The following is an 11,097-nucleotide window of genomic DNA, read 5'->3' on the forward strand; positions in this document are numbered from 1 at the left end:
ATTACGTCATATATATTGCGTCATTTTGATGAGTTACTGGTTTTAGGAACAGAAACAGTAGGCCAATCACTCAATAAAAGCAACGAAAATAAAATGTGAAGAGCAAAAACCAACAAATGAACATACAAAACCCAAAAACTATCAAAAGAACAAAACGTAAGAATTATAAACAACAACTATAGCAAAAGCAAAGAGCAAACAAACAAGTACATATGCAAATAACGTTTTGGAGGACGTGATTACTTCTTTTGGTACAGAGATTCTTCATAACTAATGATTTTCATAACTAAGGATTCAAAAACTACTCCGATTTTTTCTTTGTCTAATTTCAGGACTTTGAACAAATATCACGAGGACAGGTTTTAATAAGTTTTCATTGAGCGTTCACAGACATCTTCCCATGTGTATCAATGATAACTTACTATTGATTGAGGATATAACATGCTTGAGCGCATAATTTACCCAGTTCAATTATCTAGACAACATAATGAAGGGAAAATGTACACACAAGCACATACACACACAAACACACACTCACACACACCCTTAAGCAATATCTTCCTCAATATAAAAAAATGAACTTCCTCATACGTAACACACACAATGCAGATCTCGCATACACCGATATTTATATTTAAATTTGGCACAGAAAAGTATAAACTGTCTGGAGTTAATTAAACTATGATAAGATAACAAAATAATGGAAGAAAATATATGTTTCAAAAGGGACCTATTATCTATGAATAATAATAATAATAATAATAATAATTATTATTATTATTATTATTATTATTATTGTGGCGTTTAAATTATTTAAATTATTATTGTGGCGTTTTATTATTTAAATTATCATATAAGTCCCACCCCGGGCTCGATTTTGTAGGAAGTGAAATTAATGATAGAGAGAGGTAAGGCTCCGAGCCCTCAGTCAGCAATGCAGACAGTTAAATTATTGAGAACACAAAAGGTGAAATTCAAAAGAATAACAATTTAATAAAATTCAATATTCAAATGATAACAATTTCCCAATCACTCTTCTTCCTCTCGACCAAGTGATAGCCTATTGCATCCTTTGATTTATAATGTGTCCTCCTTTTTTACTCATCAGTATCTCTTCTATCCCGTCAATTTCTTCTCTCTTTCCGACTTCCCTCATAACTCCTTCTCCTAGAATGTTTCTTCTCCAATTCCTCCTCCTCGACTCCTTTTCCTCCTAATCCTTTATTCTGCTCTCCGACTAGCCTTCGATTCACAAATGAATTCTCCAGAAGTTTCTATATATTCCGTCTCTCTCCATAAGACTCGGGACTAAACCACACCGGAAGTCTGTCCCCTAAAATCTTTCTGTGAAAAAGCAAAAACGTTAGCATATTTCCTTGGCCATCTCGTCTCACACTAAACCAATAATCAATCATCAGATAAAGACTATTACATTTTTCGATCACGCATTCGTGCACATCGAAATGCCCATACGCTCTTGTATGGTAAACAGCGTCGTAATAAAGGCACGGTATCAATTACTTAATCATACAGGCATCAATAAATTGCGTCACATCAGTGTATATATTCTTAATCTCATTATACTGAACAATAGCACAGCAATCAGACGCATTTCTGTATAGTACAATCCCACAAGTGTACAAAAATATTCAAATATCCATATTAACTAATTTTACACACTGCAACCATTTTCCAAAGTTACAATTCAATTCAACAGTTGTAAACTCTGGAATATCACATGAATAAATGCACTAGTTTACTACGAAGTAACCAAATAGCGAATTACAATATTAATTCTAACCACGAGCTAGCAATCTACATAGTTCTTTACACAATCATAGCTCATTTCTCAAATATGGATGTAAATAAACACTACAAAGGTAATTCTACGTACTAACGATTCTAGTAATGAAGTATGCATACTGCACATAATTACAATTACAATGCTTTAATATTCTGCAACAAACGAGCAAATAACTCACTGACCTTTATGAAGCTTTGTCGTTCCTTAGAATGTCCTCAGTTTTCCCGCCAATTTACGGGTGGCTTTCTCGGAGTTATAGCTTTAAATTTCCAGCACGATGTTTCACAATTACTGAAGTTTCTAGTTTAAAGTACTCAATTAAATTCGGGTTGACCACACCCTCTCTCAATTCCGATTGGATATCGATTCTACCCTATTCTATTCAACTTAGCAGACAATGATCCGGCCGTCTGTCAACGTGGTGAGATTTACGACGCCAATAAGGGTCCTTTGTTCTTGAACAAAGCTTTCAACGTGATTTTTGACACCCAACAAAGCTTGTTCTCGTAACAGTTACGAATAGGACCACTATGGCCGCTGGGTCTAACATATATTCATTGCTACTAACCAATCCTTTTGTTCTTGACCTACGTAATCGCGGGCAGGCAACGTGACAATAATAATAATAATAATAATAATAATATAACAGTGTGTCACTAGACGATAGTGAGGCTAAACAAAATGATAGGAAAGAAACTGGGGTAAGGTGGGTCAAACAGAGAACCTTGGACTTCACATAATCATTTAAATCAAATTCACTAAGAGTTTGCAAATGCAAATATTTCTCTTTATAGTTGGCAAACTGTTTATTTTGTCCAACTTTTGTATCATCATATAATATTTGTGCTGTTGGTTGGCATTCCTATTTTGTTTCTTTTGATCTACTTGGGAATCGAGTGTAAAGAGAGCATTGATTTGGTGATATTAGGTACAGATACTAATAATGTTTTGAAAGATTGCATAGTTTTTACTCAGATTTTTTTGTGTTGAAACAAAGATATATATGTAATTAAATGATGTTGACAAACCGACTACTACTACTACTACAACTAAGTTTTAGGTATTCTGAAGACGAAGTTAAACTACCGAAACTAATATTAATGAGAAGAAGCATTCACATAATATGGCAATGAATCGCACAGTTAAGCTAGTTTATGCACATAATATAAGGCTTTCATTCGGACCTCTTTAGGCCAAAACTCTGGGCCTGAAACGATTGTCAAACTGCTGACAAACTAATGAAATCACGACCCTTATGGAGATCAAAGAAATGTTATGGTTATTATAAGACAAACTGATTGGATATATTTCTTTTGGAAAATACAAGTACGCATAGTGCACAAAATCTATATAACTGAACTGTAGGCAAATTCACAACTCAGGAATATTCGACTCGGATGTGACTTCCCCATCTTCGGGCATTAAGCTAGTGACCGCCAGGCAAAGTAGGAAACTGGACAAAGATTTGAAATAAATGCATTTATCGTAAGGTATACTTGGTGTCAGCCTTGGAAAAAGAAGGGGAGTCTTTTCGGTGCCTTGATTCCGGTGGCTTGCTTGGGAGTCATTGTATTTTTAGCTATTAATCGCATAAATAATGAAGTACACAATAGTGTACAACTTATGTGTCGCTCATGCTAACGGGCGATACGCGACTATAGTCCAAAATAGTAGTAGTACGATGTACGTCAATCTGATGTCACAGTCAACATAATGTATGTACGATACAAAGTACGTCAATCAGATGTCATAATTAAGATAGTGTATGTACGATGCAGAGCACGTCAATCAGATGTCACAGTTTTAAGTTAAGTGGGAGTTTGGGAATTATAATTTATTTTCGTTATCTCCAGATCAGGTTTTATTGTTGTATTACTGTTGGTGAATCATTTCCAGATGCAACTTCTTATACAACTTACGGTCCGATAAACGGTTGTCAGTTAAATGAGACTGTTATTGTAATTATTTTTTTTTTATTTGGTTGGGTGATTTATTTATAATGTAAAATTACAAATATGAAACCCATGCAATCAACACTTGTTCTTCGCTCTCTTTGAAATGAGATTATTTCGGTCAAGGAAATTTAATCACTTGCAATGACTAAAATGGACCAAAGCAACAATATACAGCAGGTCATAAGACAACAGAATGGAACAATGCAACAATGTACAACAGGTCATAAGACAACATAACGGAACAACGCAACAATATACAACAGATCATAAAAAACAAAACGGAGCAAAGCAAAGCAACAATGTACAACATGTCATAAGACAACATAATGGAACAACGCAACAATATACAACAGATCATAAAAAACAAAACGGAGCAAAGCAAAGCAACAATGTACAACATGTCATAAGACAACATAATGGAACAACGCAACAATATACAACATGTCGTAAAACAACAAAATGGAACAAAACAACAATGTACACAAGAAAACAGAATGGGGCAAAGCAACACTGTACAGCTGGTAATAATACAATATAATGGAACAAAGCAACGATGTACAATATGTAATAATACAACGGAATCGACGAACGCAGCTATATACAACACGTCATACGAAAACAGAATAGAACAAAGAAATAATATGCATCAGGTCATAAGAAAAAAGAATGGAACAAAGGAACAATGTATAAAATGTCATAATACAACATAACGGAAAAGAGCAAGGATGTACAATAGGTAATACTTCAACAGAATGGAACAACGCAACAATATACAACAGGTCATAAGACAATATAATGGAAGAAAGCAACAATATAAAACATTTCATAATGGAGATTTTAGAAGAAGTAGTTTAAGCTGATCAACAATACGCATACACAATAGCAAAAGCTTGTATTATGCTACTAAAGTAAACAAATTAATTAAATGAAGTGAAAATAAATAAATAACCCATCACATCATAATTTGGTGACCTATGATTCAAATAAATATAGATTCTCGAGAAATTCTAAAATACCTCTTAAAATATGTTTTATTATTAAACGCCAGCAAATATCAGCTTCAAGATTAAGTAAATATAAGATTACCTAGAGGTTACGTGAACATCACATGCTCAGACTCAGACACTCAAGCTTCTGACGTCCGATTGGTTTATGTTCAAACTCCGATGAATTGGAAGTTAGAGATTTTAGAACACGCTGTTCTTAAACACAAATGCATGAAACATCTTATTTTACGAAATCGATCATCTCTGACGAATCTATCAAAAATAACAGACTTCATAACTTTGTAGAAACTTAGGGGCGACCAACTTTTGTATATATACACATGTGTGTGATTGTGTGTACATTTATGCAATATGTATCAGATACAACATTTTTTTACTATACTTTATCAGATCTTCACATTTAACAACGTTTTCTTCCCTGATATAGGAAAACAAATGTTAAACAGCTTGTATAACATTCTTTCAGCCTAAATCTTATATGTTAAAACTGAAATATATGCGTGTATGCTACCGTCTGTGGTTTATCTGAATTAATTATTTCTCTCATGTATTACCTGAGCTAAATCCCTCACAGATTTATCGATAAAGCCTATATCTTTGCATAATAATGTTTTTCATATTCACGCTATTCTCTTGTAATCCCAGCTGTATTGTATCAATTTAAGGAATTCAGAAATGAATATTAAAATCTATGTATAGTACAGTGTTAGCTGTACTTCTGTTTCAGTTAGGTTTCTATAAAAGGCACATATTAGTTTTAAGATATTATCAACAATTCGTGACCAGATTGACTCATTTTTCCTGTATGCGTGCTTCTTCATTGACCTAAATGGAAGATAATGAGAATCATTGTGTTTTGTATTTTTTTTCCGTTTCTTTCCCTTTATTTTTGCAACTAGCTAACTGGGTGTTTTAGTTTTCTCAGCCAGTAATGTCTTCCTCGTCATAATATTTGTATTGCAAGCAGCATTACTAAATGTCCCCGAGGAGAATCAAATACAATTAGTCCTCTCTCGGTTGAACATTTCAGTCTATCTCTGTATGTTTAAACTTTATGTTTGCATTCAGACTGTAAATTTGCCTGGCCTTAAACACGTATATTTTAACTTAGTTATGCACTAAATATTTTGTTATAACGTATTTATGTAAATTTGTGTCCCTGTACGAAAATTGTTTTTCACTAAATGAATTCATATTTCATTTCCGTATGAACAAGATGGTACATAAGTAGAAACCTGGTCATTTTATTTAGTATATATATATATATATATATATATATATATATATATATATATATATATATATATATATATATATATATATATATATGTATGTATGTATGTCTTTGTATGTATTTATAAACAAATCCATATATGTAATTAATTGTTTGCATGTATATATGGATGTAAGTTTGAGCACGGTTGTCCAAACTAATTCTTATTGTATTTCATCTTCCAAGAACCTAATGTTCTTATTCCATAATTGTATACCGACTGTCAAAAACAATGCGTATGTTCATATCTACTCTAATGGAACGAGATTGTTCAGTAAGGCAACTCAGGAATATATCTTGGAACTATTGTGTCTTCATGTGAAATAATTTATTATGTCGTTTTATCTTTCCTTACTTAGTGATGAGACATCTTCTGTCGTTTTATCTTTCCTTACTTAGTGATGAGACATCTTCTCAATCATACCAACTCAATAGATCGGATGTCACGTATCAGCACTTAGCAAAGGTTCGTTAACAATTGATGATTATATAACTATGTAACAAGACAATGTACACTTGAGCCAAGCATTGATGATAATATCAAGCGACAAGGGTTTCAGGTCATATTGTATAGTCCCTAATGTTGATTTGAGTAGGTGTATACACAGTCTTAATATTTAGATCTGCGTGCTATTTACCTATTTTCCTACCGGGTAATTAGAAAATGGATGAACTAACAAAATCCAGAAGTTTTGTCTCAATAAATGTGATTAGTGAACAATATGAACTACTTGCATCCCTCATTGCATATTATATTTGTAACCTTTGACTTCGTCATCAGCGTGGGTCACACCAAAATAAGACGCCTCCGGCTCATTATACAGCAAAATAAATTTAGAGGTTTCATTTGACTATGACTTTCATCGTAAAATATTCATGACACTAACTGATTTTTACCATGGAATAATTGGGGAGGAGTTTTTCTTTCTTTTAGGAAGTGTTTTATTGTAGTTATGAAAGCATTGTGTTGGTAGTGTACACAAAACATTACTGAGCAATATATGATCACAAACTATGTAATTATGTGACCCGGAAATAGAACCATGATCCCAGTAGGTATTCAACAGCTGTTAAATGCCACAACTGATAAGTCTTGTTATATTTAATGGCCTATAATGGCACTGTCACACCTCGGAATCTTCGGGTTTTGCATTTACATAAAGAATGCGAACCATTTGCTGAAGTGTCAAGATCAAAGATCAAACATTCAAAAATATAAATACTTACAACAGGGAAATTGGAGAAAGAATCACCCAAGTCTCCGACTAGAACCGGGGGGGGGAGGGTTCAGTTATGGTATGTTTTAATAACAATAATTTTATGACATGCAATGTTGAAGGAATTGGAGCAAATACTAATAAATTTCTTCTGGGAGCGAATACAACAGATTAAAATAGAAACACTTATGAAAGGTAGAGAACATAAAGGATTTAATCTGCCAAATTTAAAAATCATGGGAAATGATATATTTCTAAATCGAATGAATAAGATAGAAGAACATGATTTCCCATGGGCAAAAATTCGCCTACATTGATTTGGTTAGAGTCTAAAAGTGAAACCGGATATGTACAATAAAGAATCCCAAAATATCCAATTACCAGAAAATATACACAGTTGAGATTTAAGGAACAAAAAAAATATGGAGGACAAGATCGATGCAAGGAACATTTAAATGAATGAGAAATATGAATATGGAAAAACAAAAATGCCATAATTAAATCGGGTAGAAATATGAAAACTATGGTGGACACTATATATATATATATATATATATATATATATATATATATATATATATATATATATATATATATATATATATATATATAATACACACATACTAAAATAATGCAATGTTAACAGGAGAAGTCACAAAAAGGAAGCATTCTATTCATGCTAATTTGTTTTGATTGCTTAAATGGACAGTTCACAAAATCACTCCTATTCTTACAATACAAAATGAACGAGAAAGAAAGAGACACAACAATTGGACATATTAATAGATTTGGGTAATTTTTAGATGAAATCTATTACATCTCACTAACATGATAAATGATAGATTGTGTAAAAATTAACAGATTTTATTTCTAACATAATGGATAATGAGTAGTAATTAAATGAAATTTAAAGAGCAAGGAGGTTTAGATATTAAATTGTGAAAATGTGTGTCTGTGTGTTCGTCTGTATGTGTGTCTGTGTATGAGAGAGAGAGAGAGAGAGAGAGAGAGAGAGAGAGAGCATAGTAAAAGTTTAACAATAAAATAAGGGAAAGCAAATATCCGGTCCATGCAAACACACCAATTAGCTATAACAAAAGGAAACGCAGTACCAAGACAATCATAACTCTGATACGTACAAAGTGAAAATACATACAGGACATGAAACTATGACCAATACTAATTATGGAGTGATACCATTACAGAAACTACATAAAGGACAAGGAACTGTGACCTATACTAAGTACGGAGTGATGACATAACAGAAAATACATAGAGGACATTAAACTTTAGACTCATGCCAATTACGGAATGATGACATTACAGAAAATACATACAGGGCAGGGAACTATGACCTATACTAAGTACGTAGTGATGACAATACAGAAAATACATAAAGGACAGGGAACTATGACCCATACTAATTACGGAATGATGTCATTACAGAACGTACATTAAAGACAAGGAACTATGACCTATACTATGTATGGAGTGATGACATAACAGAAAATACATAGAGGACATGAAACTTTGACCTATACTAAGTACGGAGTGATGACAACAGAAAATACATACAGGACATTAAACTTTTGACTCATTCCAATTACGGAATGATGACATTACAGAACGTACATGCAGGGCAGGGAACTATGACCTTTGCTAAGTACGGAGTGATGACAATACCGAAAATACATAAAGGACAGGGAACCATGACCCATACGAAGTACGAAGTGGTGTTTTTACACAAAATACACAAAGGACAGAGAACCATAACCCACACTAAGTACGGAGTGATGCCAGAGCTATCAGGCGGTACGCGAGAAGGCCAGGTTTGTCAGGGAGTTTCAGACAATAAGAGGGCAAAGTTAATCAAACACAGCACCAGGAAGAAACTGAGGGACGGATACATAGAAAATATATTAACTAGAGCATCCAATTATACGCACATACAAGCAAACACCTTTCAAAGAAAAATTACTTTTCTTTTTCTTTTTTCTTTTCATAAATCTTTCTATATAGAATGATGACTTTCATGTTTTTGTTCAACGAGTGTGTGCCAAGAATAGTCTGTGTGATTTAGTCATAGCAGACACTTGGTTCAAGGAATATACAAAACTCTGAAATAAACATTCTTACTCAAACGTTTTAGCAAGATAATAAATACCTGACCGATGGGGATATAACAATGTATAACTACTGGGGCGGTGGGTATGGGGGTTGGAAAACCTCTATCCCAAGCTAAAAAAGGTCTAAAAATAGTATCTCTCACCATAAAGTAAAAAAATAATTGAATTCTTATATATCAGATGGACTATCATATATCAATCCCTGGCAAGGATCACAGAAAGCTCAGAAAAGGGTGATTAATCCAGCCGAAATTTGTAATGCTTCAAGACGAGAGCATATGTCTATTCTGAAATATAGTTTAGGCTTGGGGACGGGACAAATGGAAACATGGCAAAGTGACAGACAAAAAAAAAAGAGGAACTCGGGTTAAAATACTTTAATAAATAATTTTGTCTAGATTAAAGGTCTTCTTCAGGTGGGGTATGTAGATATCAAATCTCTTTAACTTTCGATCTAACTGGGCTCACCTATTGAAACATGGTTGGAGAAAATGATGTGGACTAGTGTGGAATCCTACTCGATTGTTTCTCCAACACCAACAACTGTATGGATAAAACAAGTGTATCGAAAATGCAAAGGTGCTTGGAAAGAGTCCTTCAATATGGGTCTCTAGTAATGAGACTCTGACGCAGGCATCGACTGGAGAAGTGTGACGTGTGTTTATTTGCAATTGTTGCTAAACTTTGCTATTGTTTTTGTCAACATTTTATAAATGTTCTTCACTTTAAAAATGTATTCTTTTTTAGTATATGTTGTTGCATTATAATTTTTGGTTTAAATTTGCTCTCTTTATATTCTTCGTCCGCATGCGCAAACTAGTTAGATTTCTGAAAAGTTATCATACTGGGAGATATGTGAATGCAGGCGGCCATTTGAATTTGTAAAATTTACATGATATCCCCATGTTAAGTTTATGCATACCAGCCTTGCATTGTATCATAGAGTAACAAAATCTTCTACTGGACTGCCATTAAGTGTTTTAGGTCCTTGTATCACCGCTCTTGTGGCCGAGTGATTAGAGTGTCCACCTCGGATGAGGGAGGTCGCGGGTTCGAACCCTGGCCAAGTCACACCAAGGACTTATAAAAATGGTACTAACAGCTTCCTCAATTGGCTCTCAGCAGTAAGAGGTTTGTGTTAGGACTGGTCGTCGGCCTTGTGTTAGGATAATGTGACTGGGTGGGACATCATGCTGCACGTCTGCGGTATGATGCCCCAGTGCTAGACATCACTATAAACTGCGACACTGCAGACATCGTAGCGATATGACTGAAAAAGTGTTAAAGCTACGTCAAAAATTAAAAACCACACACACACACAAATCGCTTTTTAAAAAAGTGTAGAAATGATGTTCTTAACGATTCACTTGTAACATGGTCCACGCCATCTGCAAGTTAATATAGTGTTTCCTCTCAATGTCCTTTAGTGTGTTTGAAGACACGACCGAATTTGACCATTGCGACGGAATTGAAGCTAAAATTCAAGACGTACCAGACGTATTCGAGTTCGCCTTCGTCGTGGAGATGATAGTAATATCACATATAATACCAGATGTACCCGAGACAGAAGTGTACAAATACAAAACCAGTTTATCGTACAAACTATAAATATCACTCCGCGTGATATGGTACTAATTCAACCGTTCGGCTCATTAGCAAGCATTTGCTTTAATCTGGAGTTATTTGCTGTTTTAAATTTTAGTCATGTCAAGAAT

Source organism: Sinohyriopsis cumingii, chromosome 7, assembly GCF_028554795.1.
Source record: "Sinohyriopsis cumingii isolate HCF-2022 chromosome 7, ASM2855479v2, whole genome shotgun sequence".
Classification (NCBI taxonomy): Eukaryota; Metazoa; Mollusca; class Bivalvia; order Unionida; family Unionidae; genus Sinohyriopsis; species Sinohyriopsis cumingii.